We start from the raw sequence: 21,642 nt of genomic DNA on the forward strand, positions 1-21,642 counted from the left end.
ACGTCCGGTGTCGCGACCGCTAGCAGCAGCGACAGCAGCAGAAGGAGAGACCTGAGTCCTGCTTCGCTGAAGACGGCCCGTGATGAACGATGGAATGCGACCAAGAGACTTCAGCGGCGGGCCCAAGAAACCGAAGAAAAACGTGCCGTTAGCCTAGAGAATAGACATAAGAGTGACGCGACCCTTTCAGTCCTTGGATAGCCTCGGTGCTGAAATCAAACATTGACCTACAGGTCACACTGGATGTTTATGCCTGTGCTTCATACGTTGTGGAATATGTGAACAAGGCCAACCGTGGAGTTTCACACTTGCTTTCGCTACATATATCCTGGCATAGGCGAGCTAAGCCACTGCCATTTTTATTGCTCCATCATAAGCTAATCACGCGCACAACCTGGACACATTTTTTGTGTAAATATTTAGTGTATTACCTCCCCTCACCTCTTTCATTTCATTTCTTCATTCTGCCTGCCTTTATTTCCGCTGCCCCAGCTCAGGTGCTTCAGTATCGATGGCAGATGCCGGGGCTAGCATAAATCTTTTCCTTCCTTTTTACTATTACTTTAATAAACAACCACTAGCACCGCCCGTGTGCTGTGCGATGTCAGGGCACGTTAAAGATCCCCAGGTGGTCGAAATTATTCCTGAGCCCTCCACTACGGCACCTCTTCCTTCATTTCTTCTTTCACTCCCTCCTTTATTCCTTCCCTTACGGCGCGGTTCAGGTGTCAGCCGATAAGCGAGACAGATACTGCGCCGTTATATCCTTTCCCCAAAAACCAATTTTCCACCACCACCACCCTCTACTCACAGCGAGATTGCGGTGTCCACTGACCCAGTTAGCCAGTCACACTTGCCACCCAGAGGATTCACACAAGCACACACCGCTGATACCCGGGGAGCGCGAATAGAAGTGCTTTCGCACTAAAAACCATGTATAGAAGCGGCAGCTAACTTGAAAATTCCTGGTTTGCTTTTCGCTGGCTGTCATAGGAAGGAAAATACGTGCAGTGAATTTCTGCACCACCGGCCCACTAAATGGTGTTCTCCAGGGTGCAGTGTTTTGCAAGAAGGCGCGGGCTTTTGAATCACATGCGGTGGACATGTTACCCGCACTGTGCTAGGTGCTGCATTTTTCTTGTGTGAATCAAAGCTTTCTTCAGTGGAAATTGGAAATATTTTTTTCAGCACTAGATAAATTACGGAAGACAACAGTCCGATTACGTGCTATGAAAACGAAAGCATGTGTCATCAGTTTCATCATTCATTCATTCATTCATTTATTGATACTGTCAGCCTTTCTCAGGCTTTTACAGGAGTGGAAAATCTAATAAATACACATTCAAAGCGAGGGACATTTCACCACTACGACATCGACACAAAAGACATAAAGGAAAAATGAAACAGTAGGTAAGAAAACGCATGTGCTGAGGCAGAAATAATATATTGGTGTTATACGGTTCAGGTATGATTTCAGGCATTCTAGAAAGACATCGCGGTGGTTAATATTCTTGATACAAGATGTAGCGCAAAAGAGACGAGCATGGGAGGGAGACACAAGGATGAGCGCTACTAACAACTGGCTTTATTTTCCGTAACAGATGTGAATATATACATCGCATGCGCACATGACACTCGGGCGGCTCTGGCCCAGGCTTCTTGACAGAAAAAGAAAAAAGAAAAAGGTGGAAAATTGATTACATACCTAAATTTTCTTCAAGAAACGCAGCGACACCCATTCTAATTTCTTTTTCCCGCCCTCAGTCAGTACGACCTTGGAACATTACAGGCATTGTGTACTATTATGCACATTAAGCAATTGTCCCGTCTTTGATCTCCAAGTTAACTGGACCCCTTTCCTTCCCTCTTCCAATCTATCAGACTACATACTATTACCACTCCTTTTCCCGTCAAAACTTTCCTGTATCCAGTAATTAACCGCCTGTGTCTTGGCCACTCCCCCGTAGTGGGTATGTGCCAGCAACGTCTGAGGCCTTCCTTCCTTCCTTCCTTCCTACATAGCTACTATCGACGAAGGAACGAGTACCAAAGTGTATCCTCTGCGAAAAAGGGAGAGGGGGGGAGGGGGGCGGAGCAAACAGGCAATGAAGATGAACCTACAGACAAAAAAAACGACAGAGAAAAAGAAAAAGGAAAAAGAGATAAACAGGCACGCACGAAAGAGGCGGTGTGATTCTTACAGAAACCTTTCCAGAAAAGCGCGCTCGGAGGAGAACAAACTAATTGACGCGTCGCTGATGCAATTACTCGATTTTTTGTTAATGTGTAAAGCCTCCAGCAAAACTCTGGCTTTTGTGCTTGCGCTCCTGCCCCGAAATCTTTTCTTCTTTGCTTCTTTAAAGCGGTTCTCGCACTTGCACCTCAGAACATGCGAAACTAAATATTCGAGCTCATTTTGTAGGATTAAGTTTTGAGCTTGCTTCCTTAAACGGTCGTTTAGACAGCGCCCCGTCTGCCCTATATAGCATTTTCCACAGGACAGGGGAATGGTGTAGACACCTCCCATGGCACATTTGACGAAGGCTTCTTGATGTTGCTTCCTGCAACCGCGCTCAACTTCCCCGCTGATACGGGGGCATAGTTTGGTCAACTTATTTGGCGCTGAGAAAATATGAGGCACATTGTGCCTACTGGCCACTTACTTCAGGTTAAGAGAAAATTTATGAATGTAAGGCATCACCTCGGGATTGGCCCTCACACGTTCAGTTCCAGCCATCATTCGTCGGGGCCCGAGTTTCTTTAGGAGGGTTTCAGCGACTGCCGTTAGGACCGAATCAGGGAATCCTGCAGCCAATAGCCTGCGAATCTGATTATGGAAGCTACCGTGCATTTCGTGCGAAAACGACTTACTAAGCGTAGGTTCCAAGCAGTGCGAAGCAATGGCTCTATTTATAGTCTTAGAATGGGAGGAATCTTAGGGCAGGAGTGCTTTCTGGGCACGTGGGAAATACGCCCAGCAGGTGTGTTCCTTCGTTAACCTAAGTTTCAGGTCCAAAAAGCGTATCTCGCCATTCTCCGGGAGTTCGTGGGTAAAAGACAGTCCTTTGCCATAGTCATTAAACAACTGTAAGACTTGTCGAACTGAAAGTTCGTAAGCAGAGTCATTAAAACCTTTTAAAAACATCAAAATATCATCAAACTTTTTAGAAACCTTTAAAACCGGGCCTTCAGTAAAAGCTTGATCTAAAAGGCGATCAATATAATCTAGAAAAATGTCACATAAAATGGGCGCCACACAGGACCCTATACAAACACCGTTGCGTTGCAGACAAGGCTGCTTGTCAAATTGGATAAAAGTGACACTCAAATAAAATTTAAAAGCTTTAAAAAATTGTCGAGGGACACACCTACTGAGGACTGAAAGGAGAGCTCCCCAAAATTTTCAATGGACTCCTTTACAACCACTAAAAGTTCAGTTTGAGGAACAGAATAAAATAAATCCTCAACGTCAATTGAAAACGCGTATCCAGTAATATTTACAACGGAATCAGGCAGCATGTTCCACTCTTTAAAATAACACGAGGAAAAAAGCTGCAATTAAAACAATCATAAGAACACTGCACAGGAGTGTACATAGAATGGCGACGTCTTGATGTCTCATTAGAGTGTATTGTAAAAAAGGATGATGTGTTGATATTCACGTGGTCATGAATTAAGAGGCAAGGAAACTTCAGCCTATCTACCTTTGTGCAGTATTCTAGATTTTTAAGGTTCCCTAATTTACATAATTCGGTTGATGAACCATTTCGGCGATATTTATTGAAGATAAAATTGGAAGCAAGTTTCGGAACTTTCTCAATTTTTATTTTGTTAGCCGCGGCGCACGTATCCCAAACATTTTTTCCATAATCACAGGTTTTACAAGGGTGTTATAAGTGAGTCTTTTTACATCGGGAGTTGCATTGTGGATTTTGCGTCTTGGTGTCCAAATTGCTTGCGTGCCTTGCAGCATGCAATATTTAAATGTGTATTCCAGTATAGGTCAGAAGTGAAGGTTAAGCCGAGATAGTTATTCTGTTGTACTCTAATAATTGCTTTACCTGCAATGGGGTAAGGGTATATCATTATATTTTGCTTCCTAGTAACAGACATAATTACGGATTTATCAGAGTCAAGAACCATTTGCCACTTAGCGCAACAATTTTCTATTGCATGCAGATTAGCGTTCAGTTCTTCTTGATCAGTTGGGGCCCTAATTGTTTTGTATACCACACAATCATCAGCGAACAGTCTGATTGGAACTGTGATAGCTTTTATGAGGTCATTTACGAAAACGAGAAATCAAAGCCGGCCCAAGACACTTCCCTGTGGAACACCTGAAGCCACCGGAGAAGAAGACGATTGATAACCTTCGAGGTGTACAAACTGTTCACGGGAGGAGAGGTAGGAAGAATCAAGTTGGAATCAATTCCGAAAGTTGGCCTCTAATTTGTCTAGCAGCTTTATGTGAGATACAATAAAAAGTCATATAACACCGGCCGGGGGTGCTTTACGGCGAACGGTTGCGTCACAATTGTGAAGGGAGTCGGGGAACGGCATATCATTAAAGCTATTTGTGTCATCACTTGGAATTCCTGTCGCGAGAAAACTTGCAAATTGACTAAAAGACGTGTCCAGTGTGCAGCAAGAAATAATATGCCACCACCCGGAGCGGTGTATGACGAACTGTTGCATCAAAGTTTTAACACGGTAGCTTTAAGGAGCTCGCGTCGCAGGAAAGCAGTTGTCGGCGCTGTGGGCCGTTGCTGCTGGCGCTGTAACACAAAAGACGAGAACCTCCAAATGAAAGTAATTTGGAAGATATGGGATATCGAACCAGTGTCTTTCAGATTGTTAGACGAGCACGCAGACAAGACGCTACGAAGGCTCGCCGGTTCGCACCGTATAAAAAGTGGACCTAGTGAATGCGTTGCGATCTTTGGCTACGAGGTCGTGGATCGAATCCGTGCAATGGTGCGCGCTTTTCGATGGAGGCAGAATGCACAAGCGGCTACCGCACTGCTTAGCAGAAACAACTTGGCGAAAAGCTCTCCCCGCGGTGGCGTTTCCGTCAATCGTTGATTTTGCGAGCATGGCGTCCATCCTTCATCCGACCTTTGGCGGGTGGCGGCTCCGTCGACGGTTCACGCCCAGCCAAGCGGTCAGCTATACGCCGGCCGCCGTGTATCAGTGGTTAGTGCATTCGGCTGCTGAGCCCGAGTACGTGACAATCCCGGCCGCTGCAGCCACGCTTCGATGGTGGCGATATTAAAGACGCCTGTGCACATGTAATGGGCAATGTCAGTGTGTGTCAGAATCTCAGGTGGTCTAAATTTGTGCGGTGTTGTCTCCTATATGGGGAGGTTCATTGTCTATTCGCTCTTTCAAACCCACTACATCTTTTCCTTCAAGGCGTTGCGTCAACAGAGATTTCTATGAATACTCCCCTATGAGTACATGCCCGTCAGCGGATAAAGAATCTCAGGGAGCGGAGAATCCGCTACTGGACGAACCAATTCTAGTTGCAGAGGTCAAAGCCGCGCTTTTTGACTTGACAAGAAACACATCCCCTGGCCCAGACAAGATCACCTACGTTGTGCTAAGGAACTTAGACGACGACTCTATAGTTAACCGTACAACATATTTGAACAAAGTGTGGGAATCCGGGGAAGTCCCTAAACACTGCAAACATGCCAACATCATTTTAATCCATAAGAAGGGCAAAACCCCGGGCATAGAAAATCTTAGGCCAATTTCACTGACCTCGTGTCTAGGCAAATTAATGGACAAGGTAATTGAAACGCGACTAACTCGATTCGCGGAAGAAAACAGCGTCTGACCCCACGAGATGGTAGACATCAGACCGCACCTTAGCGCTCAAGATACAATGCTAAGGCTCAAACATGATATTATAGACAAACCAAAGACCAAAGAGACGAGAGTAATATTTGGCATTGGGCTTAACCAAAGCGTTTGATAATGTCAGCCACTCGGCAACCTCGACGGCCTGTCAGACGTTAGCGTAGGGAAGTGGACCTTCGACTACGTCAAATATTTTCTCAAAGACAGAACTGCGACTCTGCACATGCAGAACCTCAGCACGGAAGAGCTTAAATTAGGAAACAGGGGCACCCCGCAAGGAGCCATCCTATCCCCCTTCCTATTTAATCTAGTTATGATAGACCTCCCGCGTAAGTTAGGAAGGATCGAAGGACTAAAGACGAGCGTTTACGCTGACAACGTCAACATTTGGCTCAATGAGGGCAGTGATGGGTCTATCGAAGAAAGGCTCCAGCGGGCAGTCGACATCATAGACCTCCATGCCAAAAGTAAAGGGCTGAGCTGCTCTCCGACGAAGTCGGAACTACTAATCATCGGGCCTCGGACGAGGACAACCAACGCATCTCCTCCCAGAATCCCAATATACTTAGACGGGAAAGAAATTCCGCAAGTAGATGGCATCCTAATTCCGGGCATGCTCATAAGCAAAACTGGAAACAACCCGACGACTATAGCTAAGCTAGACGCGCTAGAATCTCGGCCAGGGGCAGAGGGCTTAACGAGAACAAGGTGAGGCTGGTCCAGGCCTTCATCTTTTATTTTATTTATTTATACAGAATACCCCTAAAGGCCATCGAGAGGGTATTACATAGGGGGGGGGGGGGGGGGGGCACAGGCAAATGAACAGAATAAAACAAAACCACAAATATAAAACAAAAGCAAAAATAAGACACTTCGCATGACATAAGTAAGCAAAAGAATGGTAGCGCGGCAAAGAACGAAGATTACTGCAGTATTAAAATTATACAAACAGAACACTAATGCCATGAATCATTTAATAACATACCCTGCAATAACATACCCTGTAAAGGAAGCCATGAAAAAATAGCAATGTATGCGAAGAGTTAAGCAGTAGTTATTGAAGATATCAGATTAAAATATTTATCAGGATCAGTGGCGGTTGCGATTTGTGAAGGCAGAGTGTTCCAGTCAGATATTGTGTGTGGTAAGAATGAATGCGCATAGTTAAATGTTCTGCACGTGAAACGCCTAACTTTAAAGGGATGATCGCGGCGGTCAAAAATCGAAGGAGGCAAAAAAAAAGTCGTTATGAAGTGATGGATGATGATAAAGTTTATTAAAAAGTGATAGTCGTGCAATTTTGCGGCGGATACATAAATCCTGGAGACCTGCGCGTTTCTTTAAGGCTGTGATGCTGGTGTTACGCGAATAATTAGAGTAAATAAAACGAACGGCGCGGTTCTGCAATGATTCAATGTTATTTATTAGGTAAGATTGGTAAGGGTCCCAAATAGCCGAGGCATATTCGATTTTAGGTCGAATTAGAGTGCTTTAGGCATGGGCACGGAGGTGAGGAGGAGCATGCTTTAGGTTATGTTTTAAGAGACCTAATGACCGATTAGCAGATGCAAGCATAAGGTTAATATGGTGGTTCCATGCTAAGTCTGAATGAAGGTGAAGTCCTAAGTGCTTATATGTGGTGACTAGCTCGAGTGAGCTATTATTTAAGGAGTATGCTGTTTGAATTCGAGACATTCGGTTAGTAAAAGACATCAATTTAGTTTTTGAATGATTAAGTTGCATAAGCCAGGTTGAGCACCATGCTGTTACTGAATCCAGGTCAGATTGAAGGGATTGGCAATCGGTGTTAGAATAAATATTGCGATAAATTACACAATCATCAGCAAAAAGTCTGATACGGGAAGAAATGGAATCCGGTAAATCGTTGATAAATATTAAGAAAAGTAAGGGGCCAAGCACACTTCCTTGTGGGACGCCAGAGTGTACTTGACTGAAAGACGAATTGTGGTTATTGACAGCTGTAAATTGAGACCTGGAAAAGAAAAAACTTTAACACATGCAATGACAAGAGGGTGAATATTAAGCAGTGCTAGTTTTATTATTAACCGGTTGTGAGGTACTCTGTCGAAAGCTTTAGAAAAATCAAGAAATATGGAGTCTACTTGAATGCCAGCATCAATCGATGAATGTATGTCTTGAATGAATCCGGCAAGTCGCGTTTCGCATGAGTAGCCTTTACGGAAGACATGTTGACATTTAAAGATAATGTTATGTTCTTCAAGACAGTTAATTACCTGCGAGTGAATTACGTGTTCAAGAAGTTTGCAAACAGTGCTAGTTAATGAAATGGGTCGGTAATTTAGTGGTGAGGAACGATCACCAGACTTGAAAATTGGCACAACTTTAGCTAGGCGCCAGTCCAGCGGAATCACGCCTGATGATAGAGATTGTGAAAAAATAGCGGTCAAAATGCGATGAATACCATCAGATGAATTTTTGAGTATTTTGTTATTAAAGCCAAGGTGATCTGATGCTGATGTTGTTTTAAGCTTCTTTAGTAAGGATAAGATACCTGTCTCACTGATACATATTTCGGACATTGACGTATTAGAAGCGCTGATAGAAATAGGAGGTAGAGGGAGATCTTCACGGGTAAAAACGGATGTGAATGCGTTATTGAAAAGTTCGGGGCATTCGGCCACTGGAACACTGCTGCCTTCCGCGTTGGTAAGAGTCAGGATGATTAGCGGGGTTTATTATCTGCCAGAACTTCCGTGGATTGTTTGTTAGCATTGCCGGTAGATCGTGTGGGAAGAAGTGCCTACGTACAGATATCAACTCAGACTGATATTCCTTATCACATAGTTTGTACCATTGCCAAGATTCGGGGTGTCTGTTCTTGTAAACTTGTCTGTAAAGGCGCTTTTTCTTGTTATTAAGGCGACGTAGATGCCTATTAAACCAAGGCGCTGTGTTAGTGCATGGGATACTGATGACTGGTATGAATCTGTCAATGATAGTAGCAAGTTTCACGCTGAACAAGTTCCAGTTCGTTTCCACGGAGCGTGACGAAAAATCCTGAAGAAAATGATCGGCAAAGACTGACAACTGAGCGTTTATTTCACCGAAGTTTGCTCGGTTGTAGCACCTTATTTGTTTAGTGCGAGTTACCTTTTTATGGGGCACAAAATTCAGGTTACCCGTGATTATGGAATGGCCGGAAAGGCCTTCTAAAAGCGCAATGTTGGAGCAAAGGTAAGGATCACTTGTCAAGATAAGATCGAGAATATTGGCTGTAGTGGCGGAACGACGCGTAGGTTCAAAAATAAGTTGTTGCAAAGAGAAATCGAGACAGGGCTGGAGGAAAGCCTGAGCTTCAGGATCATTGGCAGGAGCTGTTAATGACGACCAGTTAATAGCCGGAAAGTTAAAGTCACCAAGTAAAAGTAAGCTTGAAATCGGGAAACGACAAGTAAGATCGCTTAGTAAATTAGAAAATTGACTTGCGAATGAAGAATTCATGTCCGGAGGGCGGTAAATGACGCCAATGATGGCGACCGTGGTACCACAACTCAACAGGACCCATACCGATTCTAGGTACGGCGTGACCTCGATAGGCACAGCAGTGAGTACTTTATTGACAGCCAGAAGGACACCGCCACCTCTACGGCCCGTGCGGTCACAACGAAATATGTTGAATTCGGAGTCACAGGCAAAAACGACATCATCAGGAACCATGTCATTTAACCAAGTCTCGGTAAGCGCGATGACCGAGGAGCAGCATGAATCAATTAAAGAAGAAAGTGCTACGTTTTTAGAAAGAACACTCCTTATATTAGTGTACAGAAAACTGACATCGTAATTGGAGCAACGCTATGCGTTTGGCCGCACGGGTGGTTTGCCAGCCACTTTACTGGAACTGGAAGGGATCTGTCGGATGGAAGGGATGAGTCGGATCTGCTACTCAACCCCATTCCTTGGCATCAAAAAAGCAGAAAGAAACAAGTTAGACGCAATAATAAGGAAATGCACGAAACGAGCACTGGGACTCCCACTCTTGGCCTCAGCCGAGGCACAAGAGGGAACGGGGGTGCATAACACATGAGTGGAGTTAGCGGAAGCAACGAGAACGGCACAACTCGAACGCCCAAGTCCAACCGAGATTCTACAGCAGATTCTAAACTGGGTAGGACTACAAGGGAACAGAGGAACCAATTAAACAGCGAGCGCTAGCAGGGCGTACACAGGAAACTTGGAGACCAACTAGCCCGTCAGAAAGTTCTACTGCAGAGGAACCAAATACCAGACGTTCCACATTGAGTCCAAAATCAGGAAAGCAATCACGGTCACACCGATACCTAAGAGCATGCACCCACAACACGATCAGGAAAGACGCCAGCACAGAGCCAAACACTTGGCAGCAAAGCTAAGCAGAACGCCACCCGAGACGGTTGCTTTCACAGACGCCGCCCTTGGCGGAGACGGAAGCTCCGTCTCAGTGGTAGTCGACGGGTTCGGAACAGAACAGGGCACGATATATACGAGCGGAGTAGAAGCCACAGCAGCGGAGGAAGCGGTGATCCCCCTGGCGTGCGTTAGTACAGACGCGAGGGTGATCATTAGCGACAGCAAATCGGCAGTAAGAAATTTCTGCAAAGGCAAAATATCACACTACGCGTTCAGCATATTATAGAAGGGCAACATGGACAGAGGGATCACCCTAACCTGGGCCCCCGCTCACTCCAATACACCAGGAAACGAAGCCGCCAACGCCCTCGCCCGAGCGATCATTATCCGGGGGGTGGGGGGACGGCGGCATCAACCTAACTTTAAGACTTTAAGGTCGAGAGGCTCACGACCTACCACGAGGTCATACAGCACTACAGGTTAGGACGGCGGAAATATCCACTCCCGGATAGGTCCCTCACGTCCGCAGAGGCAGTCACCCGGCGCCGCCTGCAAGCCAAGAACCACATTTCTCTAAGATGGCGATACCTTACGCAAACGGCAAATCCGCAGGACCAACTTTGCAGATTCTGTAATAACAAAGGAACATATCCTATGGGTGTACAGCGACTCCCCGGGATATAATTTATTCAAGGACGAACAAGCATGGGAGAACGCGTTTCTTAGCGAAGACCCGACGACGCAGGCCAACATGGTCCGTCTAGCAGCAGAAGCGGAAAACCGCTTCGTGTACTAACCCCTGCCCCTTAGGGTGACAACTGGCTCCCTGGACGCCTGCGAGCGGCACCGGAGCTCCGGTGTCATCCCCTTACAGACAATAAAAGTTTTCACCATCAGTGTGTCAGCAGAGATAGGAAATATCTACTGCGCCATTCATTTAGTAATAATAATGACTGGTTTTGGGGGGAAGGAAATGGCGCAGTATCTGTCTCGTATACCGTTGGACACCTGAACCGCGCCGTAAGGAAAGGTAGAAAGGAGGGAGTGAAAAAAGAAACGAAGAAAGAGGTGCCGTAGTGGAGGGCTCCGGAATAATTTCGACCAACTGGGGATCTCTAACGTGCACTGATATCAAACAGCACACGGGCGCCTTAGCGTTTTGCCTCCATAAAAACGCAGTCGCCGCGGTCGGGTTCGATCCCGGGAACTCCGGATCAGTAGCCGAGCGCTCTAACCACTGAGCCAGTGCCGCTTTTTTTTCTTTATTACCGACTTGGTAAATACACACAATGACACAAAAGCCAACACTGCTATATAGAAAGAGATAAAAGCACTAGTTTAGTTTTCTCTAGTGCAATGCAGTTAAAAATGCCTCATTGAGGACAGCTCGTCCTGGACCGGTAACCAATCGGGAGGTTCATTCTGTGCCTTGAAAACATCCCTGATGTATATCACACTCTCAGCGAAATACTGTCGAGCGGGACGTATAACAACATGTTCGTGTCTTACATCCGTTCTTGTTTCCCACACGCTGTGCATGTACAGCAGCATCATCATGTCACACGGCACTCCTTCAGGTGAAGCACATGGCAGAAAACGTATCCCAATAGGCGTTATCGGCAAATCTTTTTTTTTAAAGCTCGCTGAAGAATATCCCACAGGAAAACTGGGTCGTGGCAGTCGGGAAAGATATGTTCAATAGTTTCTGGCTTTTTACAGATAATACAGTTAACGCTCCAAGGCACAAAGAGACCTTTGCTTTGCAGCCATGGCTTCACTATTAGAGTGCCAGTATGCAACTGAAAGAAGAAAGACTTGGCCGAAGCTCTGATTGGCATTTTTTAACCCTTTTAAGGACATCACGTTCAGAAGCCAATTTCTACACAGCACGATACACTGGTACCTGTAGACAAGAACACATCACGTAGGTCCTTATATAGCACCTTCCGCGAGACATTGGCCCAATACTCTCGCAAAATCCTTGCCTGGAGAATACTAAAGGATGCGAAAACTTCATGCCAAAACTCTATTTACTGAAAACCAGTTTCCAGCATAAGTTGCCGCAGGGCAGTGCGTCACCCGTGAGTGAACCTTGGTGAGCCTCGGTGCTTTCCTCGAACAGACGGGCTTGACGTCCCGTCTGTTCTCGGCCAGTTAGTTACACGCAGTGACCGAACGTTCCGCGAGTTCTGCTTTGGACTATTAATAACTGGACGATCTACTCCAGTTGTAGTGGACATAGTGCTGTGCGCGTGTGTTTTTAAAGCGGAAGCTTTATTGGCCGCAAACTCGCGATTTCGCCATGGCGGTACTCCATCGACGCACGTGACGTCACAACGCGCGTCTCGCCGCGCCATCTGGCAAGACATCACACCACGACGCTCGCTGCCGCCACCGTTTGGTAGGGCGTTCCATCTCGTCCATCTCGTCGGGACTGTTCCATCTCGTCGGGTTGTCTTGTATAACCTCGAGAGAGTCCAGCTGCATGTTTCTCGGAATTTCCTGAAGCCGTCCTTGGGCCTTGGCACTTCGTTTGTATCTAGCCACAGTCGCTCTGGCCTTAGCACAGAGCTGCAAGAACCCCGACATTCCTCTTTTGGCATCACTGACACACAACTGAAGGGTGTGTCCGAAACACTGCACACCACTTCAGGACGAACGCGCTACTGCAGAAGTAAAGTTCCTTCCATTATCTGTAACGACGAAGATCAGCACAGTATCGTGGGCTGGAAGTTCCCACTCCTCGATGACACCTGCGGTAAATAGCTCCAGGTTTTCTGCAGTGTGAGAGTTTGTCATCTACGTGCAAGCCAATGCATGCACGTGTTGCACGAAGTCCCTGTCCATGATGTGACAAGTTACACAAACGTAGCTGTCATTTGCCCGCGATGTGCAACCATCAGCTGTGATTGAAAGCGACTCCACTCTGCTTGCAAAAATATCCCCGAGCTTCTTTTTCACCTTCTCTTTGCTTGATGCGTAGAGGTCCGGAATAATGGCTCTCGCGAACGTTGTCCGAGACGGCACGGCATAATCCGGCATAGCGAACTTCATCATGTCGAGGAAACCCGGTTCTTCGACAATGTTGCAGGGGTGCATACCACGAGCTACGAAGCGAGCTATCATTTTTATCATCTGTTGGGCTAGTGGGGCTGACACCTTCATTTTTGATTTGAATCTGCCGGCTATAGATGGCTGTTGACCACTTGCCTTGCTTGCCCCCATGAGCTTGGAGGGCCTTTCGGGTGCGTCCAGTTACTTTTGGTAGTCCTTGTGCAAGTCCGGGTGTCTCCTTAAATGCGTGTCTAGGGTTGTTGTCGTACTTGTCGGGGTCGTCAGGACTGCCTTGCATATAAGGCATAGAGTTTCAGTTCCCGGTGCAAGATTTACAAAAAAGTTCCAAATCGGATTGCTGGCCGCATGCAAGTCCCCCATGGTGCTCTCTGGAGTGGTTCAAGGAGGCTGGGATTGATCAAATGCCGCCGCAGCAGAGACATAGTCGCCCACTAAACGCAATCGACCACACCACCACGCCGACGAGATGAGTTTTTGTACTACTTTGTTATGACGTTTCTTGGCTTGGTTTGGATTGGGTAAAGTATTACTGAATTTAAAACCGAAACTTCCGAAAATTCTGCCTGCCGAGTGTGGCTATTTGTTCGAGCCGAACACTTGCAAATTTTCGAATAACAAAATTCGAATCCAAGCGAATGTCAAATAGTGCCTTATTCGTTCTACTATTCGAAGATATAGAATATTCGCACAAGCCTAATAATGGGTTTTCGAAGAAAGAAACTGTCACAGCAACTGTCATAGTTCTAGGGGCAATCTCAACCGTGCCATTAGGGAGGAAGGTCGGAGTGAAAGAACAAAGAGAAAGAGGTGTCATAGCGGTGTGCTCCAGAATAATTTTGACCACCTGGGAATCTTTAATGTGCACTGACATGACACAGTGCACGGGTGCCTTTGCGTTTTCTCTCAGCCTAAACACTGCCACCACGACTGATATAAGTACAGCCTGCAGAATAAATGATGCAGCGCACCACAGAAACGCCTTTCCTGCTTAAACACTAGTGCAACTCAAGTGTGCTTCCTGGAGGCATCGAAGAAACTGGTGATCTTGCACCAGGTGAAAAGAGAAACAGAGCAGAGCCAGATGGCTTGTTTTGAAAGCACACATATTGGGGCCCACCCCTGGAGCTGAGCTACCCATGTCAGGGCGTGTCTTCCTTTTTTGGCTGCAGTGGAAGAGGAGAGGAGAGAGAAAAGGCACAGCCCAGCTGCTGCTTCCTTGAAGTGGTGGCAGAAAGAGAGAAAGTTCAGCGCAGAGTCTGGACTATGTCATCGATCTTGACAATCTTGAGCACGATCAACGACCGCGTATCGTAGTAATGTTAAATGTCAGCTTAGTGCGAACCAGAAGAGCGGGGGGAAGACTAGTTGGTATGACTTTCTATAAACTTAAGAATTTTGAAACTTATTGGACCTGATGGTAGCCATGGTGGCATACGCAATGTGCGTGCACCAGCGAAGATGTGCTTTCGATTGGTGCCTGCGTATAGAGCTGCACGGCGAGGCAAGCGACACGGGCAGAAATCGCCGCACGACGGTGCAGCTCGTCGCTCGCCGCCGTCGCTTGTGCGGCGTTGCGAAAGCTTCACGCCCGGTGAATAGACGGCTGGAAAAACTGCGCTTGTGTACCTTATTCGTATCGAAAAAAGCGAAACAAGCGTCTACATATCACATCTTCACAATTTCTTACTAATCAGTGAGAAACTTTTTCCCATATTCTTTAATTTCGGTCGAAGATGGACCACCGGCCCCTTTCGTGACGAGGCCTGGCGATTACGCAGGATTCGTGTGCGCCATTTCGGCGATTGCAGAGGGCGAATTCGCAAGTTTTAGCGCCTGCTGTTGAGCGTAGTTTTGGCTACAGTGCCCTCAAATCGACGTCTGCCTGCATCGCAGGACGCGAGTACAAAATGGGGAAGTGCCGATATATGTGACCCGGTATGAATAGCATGTGCTGAAGGCAGCCGGCAGCAGCCCTCAGCGTCGACTGTGCACAAGAAATTTTGTTGTTTTCATTAACTGAAGTAACGTCCGAACGTATTTTTAGCTAAAGCGATCTAAAATTAAATTTTGGTGACATAAGAGGAAGCAGATACAATTAACGGGACGCGCCGGTATCCTACGCGAAGCGTTTCCCAAGCAGGCGATATAGCATCCTCGGCGCTTATTGCAGTGTTATCATAGTGTGTAAATGAGTAAAAGTGCAATTTGTGAGTAAGAGTACGTAATATGTAAGATAAAGAGAACCCACCTTGCGTTTTATGCCACGCAAACGAGCAGTGCTGTTTGCGCAGAGCCATGCAAGCAACCTCAGCGCGGGGCTGCAGTTGTAACCGTCGGACTCCTGGGGCAAATGCGCACGCACAGCAAAATGCTAAATGATATGCTATTATTTTGAAGTACCCATTTAGAAGCGGCGACTATTCATCGATGCGGGCAGTGAAACGATTCGAGTCGCGTAGGGTTTTGCAAGTGTCTTGGTTCCTGCAAAAGGGTTCTACGAGTCGAAGGGAATGTATGTTGTACTTACAGACACAGACATATAGCGTGGAAGTGGTCGCACTCGGCACTTTCCTCTGCTCCTTTCGTGTCGCAAGCTTAATCTAGTGTCACCCTTTGATAATTTGAGTTTAATTATTTAGCCGATGAATAGCGGACAAGAGCTTGCTAGCAAGCTGCAAAGCGCCGCGGCTTTCACGGCGCACATCGGGGAAGGCATGCACGGCATGCGCCATTTTTCACATACGGCAGCACTTTACTGCTCAAGAGAGACCACACTTATAACATACGAACAAAACAGCATTCTTCTAAGCGGGAGTCCACCGATTTCTATGTCCTCAACAATCGAAAAACGGGCGCCACGAGCAAGTCCGCTTTCCCAAGGATCACTCCGCTCACGTACTAAGTTGAAGGCTTCCGAAAAGGGAACAGGAAAATGCATTTTATTTCGCTAAGCTAAAAGGAAAAAACTTTTCGAGCGACCGCTCTCTACGGTGTGCATGCAAGCATCTCAACAGCTCGCAGCAGACGACGCGAGGAGTGTTTGCCCTTGTGACGTCAGCGATCAGAGCTTGCCAGACCAGCAAAAGTTCACAGAAGAAAAGGAAAAAATCGTTTCAAAAGTATTTACCGCACAGAATCAACTGAAATTCTGGGAATAGTAATTTAACCTGCCTGGAATTAAAGGCGATAAGTAGGTTATGAGTGTAAAAAGGCTCTAATGGCTCCTTTAAGAGGGCTCACCAGCTACGAGGCAACTCAGATTTAAACTTTTTCTTCGATACATGACAGCGCTCAAGTACCACAAAAAGAAGGGAAATTCTATTTCCCCCCCAGGTCTGTAAATTCTACCGCGACAGCTCCTTGGCCGCGACACGAAAGTAATAGTTCTTCCGCAAACAAAAAGTAGGGCAGATAACTTTCTGTGTATATCCTGCCAAAGCTGAGAGACTGAAAGACAAAAGAATAACCCGGATCAAGGGGTGGTGGTGACAGAATAGACCTTTTTCTAGTAAACCACCACTCATCTGCCACAAGGAAAAGTACGTTTGCCGGTTTGGGTCCCCCCTAAGCTACCTCGCATATTTTCTGCGAAAATACATTTACAATGGTAGGGTGCGGTATACAGCCTGTAGTTAGAAGCAGTGCTGGTTTCGCCTAGCCCGAACAGATAGGTGCGAGTCATCTTCTGACACACATTGGGAACACCTCCCCTTCGCAACTTCGGCCACCTATTCCGTATTCCGCGTATTCCTCCCTCGCCACTCGCGATACAAGCCAGGTGACCGTGTGCGAGTATGGACGCTGTTGGGATTCAGGTAGCAGCATCCCACCGCTGTCAGCAGTTGTTGCGATTCAGGTAGCTGGGCCGGAGAAGAGACGAGGACAATCGGAGGAAGAAAACCTCGAAAACTTTATACAAGGACTATTTACATAATGTACAAGTACGGGCAACTGAGAGTGCTGCTCAGTAAAGTGAGCTTCTTAGCAGTCGGGGGTCTCTCCCAGCAAAAGGTATCTCTCAAGAGGGGGGCTCTCTTCTGGTACCAAACCAGCAGCTCCTTAAATACTCTTCGTATTCCCCAGATCCCTGGCTGGGGAATATATTTCGAAGAATGATGTCCAATCACACGATGGCACTGATGGTACCACCCACGGCAGGGCGGTCCTGATGTTCTCTCGCAGCTCGGTCGAGGGAAAGGGAACAGGACTCGGTCACGTTGTCGTCCACGCGGCCTCCATGTGGGCGCGCGCGTGTCCGTACCGCGTCCATGTGGATCCGGAAGGCGCCTGCGTGACACAGGAATGCAGGCTGTCTCCCAGCAGGGGTTGAAAGATCTTGTACTGATGACCGGAACGCGGAAACTCTGTCGAAGGTGCGGCACCCGGGCAATTGTTCAACCCCAGCATGACTGAAGAGGGCAACACTGATCTTGTACTTCGTCGTCTGAGGACCGGAATGAATACGTGGGGACGCTATGGTCGTCGCTGCTTCCGGCATTCCTGCAGCCACGTCTCCCCCAGAGGGCTCACCCACCCTCGCGGTGGTCCTCAGGGAATCCTCCCCATGTCGAAATTCGCCGAACTCATTAGAAGGTAGGAAGCGCGAGCACAATAACGCCGATTGGACGATGCGACCTCAGTGAAAAAGCTTTTTGTGCTGTCATTGTTTGCGCTTTCCAATATTTATTTTGTATTGTCTTTGCTGTTGTTGACCGTACTTTTTGTTTAAGCATCCGGCTGATGCTTATTTGACAAGTAATGCCGCGAAACTATTGTACTACTTGTTTGTTCGAGTTCGAAACCGTTGGCGCGCGGGAATATAATGTTATGCGAGATGCGATCAGCGTTATCTCGAAGGATTGCAGCCAGGCGCAACTATTTCGACATAATTCTGGGTGGTTGCAGTCGTTTTTAGCGCCTTATCTTGAAGTTTCCTCTTCGATGACCACCGAGCACGCTTCTTGCTATCGGCGTCGCTGAATTCTTCAGTTTATTTGTGGGCGATAGTCACTTCAGTAACTAAATTACTGCTGAAATACTTCGTTTCCTGTCCAGTGCTCATAATTTCACAACGGAACAAATCAAACTTGGGTAAAAGGGCGAGATGTGTGGTTTGCAAAAGCACTGAGATCGTCCTGTTGCTGTTCGTGGTGACTTTGAATGCAAGTTTCGTCATTGCACAGGCGACTTCCAACTATTGTGGACAAATTTGCTATTAGTGTTTTTTTAGAACTAATGAAAACTGCAGCTTAATACAAGAAAAGATGGGCGCTGCAACCACGCCAACAGCGTACGCTCTTTCTGTACACAAAAACTGCAGCGCACCTGAATTGTCATGACGTCACGGGTTTGAAAGCGAAAATTCCAAACCTACTATGGTTTCCGGGAAAGTCTCACTATGCGCTCTGCTCTTTTATGGTTTCTATATATTTTATATATTATATACTTTTATGTATTATATATTTTATATTTGTATTTATATATCGCCCCTTCCGAGCGTTTTTTATTGAAATGTGCGACTTTTGGAAGCGTAGTGCAGGAGGTGCGACTAGGTGTGGCGCATACCGAGGCGTACACCTAATCGGGAAAATAAAGACGGTTGAGGAATTCTTGACAAATGCGAAACCGGTTCAGAAGCAAAACTTGATGATTTCGCCAGCCAGGCCATGAACGTTAGACATCACGTTATGTACACCACAGAGATGTCTATTCTGGTGTAGGGGGCTCGGTAATCCGCGAGCTCCTTTCTGCAGACAAGGTGCACCCACGCTTCCCCGCGGACAGCACCCGCACTGATAATGCGAACATTCCGGCAGAGATATGCCTCGTCGGGGGGAAAATTGGGGGAAAAGAGCGACACTAGACCAAAGATTCGTTAGAGAACCGATGTTTCGATGCCGATCCGACGCATTCTGGTTTCACTAGCTTTGAGCCAACGGCGAACGTTGGCTTCGACCGGTTCTCATGGCGTCGCAGTTGCAGTGCAGCTGAGGCTGAGCAGGAAAAGAAAGGAACGGTCCTTTCTCACCTTGATGTGGGCCGTTGTACAGCCACAAATAGTTCTCCGCGAGTGTAGCGTGAAATTGCAGGTGATTGGCAAATGCCTCCGTAAAAGGAGGTCAATCGCTAGGTCATGACAGTTAGTCCACGCCATTAGCCCTATTCACATGAACCCGATAGCGTAGGGTCGATTAGGGGGACGGGTTGAGCATGGTCAATCCAACTCAACCAGTGCGTGTTTACATGAACTCGATTTTAGCGATTCGAGACTGGTTCAACAGTAGCGACACCAAGCGTGGAGCTAGCAGCATAGCCTCCAATATTGAGGCGGGCCATCGCTGTATCGGAGGCGCGACGGCGCACGTGAAAAACAAGTTCACATTTCTCCTCTCCCCTCTCAGTAACCCTGCTTTTGGACTCAACAGCGGTTACAAGCACATCGGGTGAGGGTCGAGTTGAGTCGCCTACCCCTGCGGCGTAGTTTACTGGACGCGACCCGTCGACTCCGGACTCGGCGCGCGTTTACATGAACACAGTAGCGGTTTTCGGCCCGTTAACTCAACAACCAGGCGTGTTGGGTTCATGTAAGCCCCGCTATTTGCTCGAGGGCCTCCTGTGAGGAATATTTGCAGCTGCATTCTTTACTTGTATCGACACCTGGGTTACTGCGCGCCTGCGCTGGGCAAGGAACAATTATTTTCTCCCACACTGTCCTGAACAGGGAGCACCCTTCCTGTGCATTGGCACTGACAATGCCTTATTGTTTGGCTCCCGGGAGGGGAAAGGGGGCGCTTTTGGGTGTGGCCTTGCATCCCACTTCCTTTCCGCACCAAGAGCTCCAGCAAAAAAGAAAAGCCCATCTTTTAAACCCGCCGCGGGGGCTCAGTGGTTAGGGCGCTCGACCACCGATCCGGTTTCCCGGGTTCGAACCCGACCGCGGCGGCTGCGTTTTTATGGAGGAAAAACGCTAAGGCGCCCGTGTGCTGTGCGATGTCAGTGCACGATAAAGATGCCCAGGTGGTCGAAATTATTCCGGAGCCCTCCACTACGGCACCTCTCTCTTCCTTTCTTCTTTCACTCCCTCCTTTACCCTACCCTTACGGCGCGGTTCAGGTGTCCAACGATATATGAGACAGATACTGCGCCATTTTCTTTTCCCCCCAAAACCAATTATTAACCAATTATAATCCTTTCCGAATTCAGCCCAAGCAAGAAAAAAGGAAAGAAAGAGCTGTAGTCCTTCCAAGTTCTGAGTAAGATCCTGCGCGCACGAACACAGGCAACCAAGAGGTTGGTGGTAAAGTGTAGTAGCAACGAAGTATTGACACCAAATGGAGCCACGTCGCGTTAGTTAAGTTTGGCGCGAATTTCAAATCCCCGCTGAAAAGGCATACATAAATTTCAGAGCCTGTAAAACGCAAACACTAAGCTCGATATGGATGAAAATTGCGGCTTGATAATGAAGAAACAGAAAGGGAGGAAATGTTGCAGAGGAAACTCTCATATTTGGCTTAGTTTTTTCACGAGATCACATGAAAAACCGACATGTCTAAAGGTGCAATTTTTCTGGAATTTACCTCTGATTTGTAAAAATATGATGCTTAAAAAAATATCTGTCCGCAACATTTCCTCCATTCACTGCAGAAGAAAACGCTGCCGCAGACCACATGAAATTCAAGATATTTTTAGACACGCTACAGCTTCTGAAAGTTCCCATGTATTTCCTATGGGCACTGTCACGCACCCGGTTTTCCCTTTCACAGCCCCCTCTTTTCCATGGCCAATGGTGCTCAGCGATTCTCATCACCCTACTAGTGGGACAAAGCAGGGAGTGGTAGATAAAGGGGATAATCTCATTGGCTATGGTCTGGGATAGCACCCCTTTCTGCATTGTGGTGCCACTCCCTGCATTGTCCCCCTAGCAGGGTCATGCGAATCAGCCGAAGCCACTGGCAGGTAGTGGGTCCTTTGACACCGGAAAGCCGCTTCGTTTTTTTTTTGTTGTGTCCCACTGCAAGGCGGTCTGTTCCCGGAAAGTGGTCAGACAGGGGAAAGATATGGGGATGACTCATATGCAAAGAATGTCTCCATGCAGCTTACTGTCCCTTCTGAGGGAAAGCTTTTTCGAGGCACCCTAAGTATTCAGCTGGGTAACGCTCAAGTTACTCTTTTGTCCTTTATCGGTCACGTGTACCCATGGTATATAAGTGGCGAAATGTGCGATTTCTCGCGACGAGAGATCATTTCCTGCCCGCACTGCAGACGTTCGCTTCGTGCCTCGTGATCTACACCCGTTTTCAAGCTCTGGCCGCGCAAGACTCGATCTCCGCGTAAGCA

This window comes from Amblyomma americanum, chromosome 5 (assembly GCF_052857255.1).
Source record: "Amblyomma americanum isolate KBUSLIRL-KWMA chromosome 5, ASM5285725v1, whole genome shotgun sequence".
Lineage (NCBI taxonomy): Eukaryota > Metazoa > Arthropoda > Arachnida > Ixodida > Ixodidae > Amblyomma > Amblyomma americanum.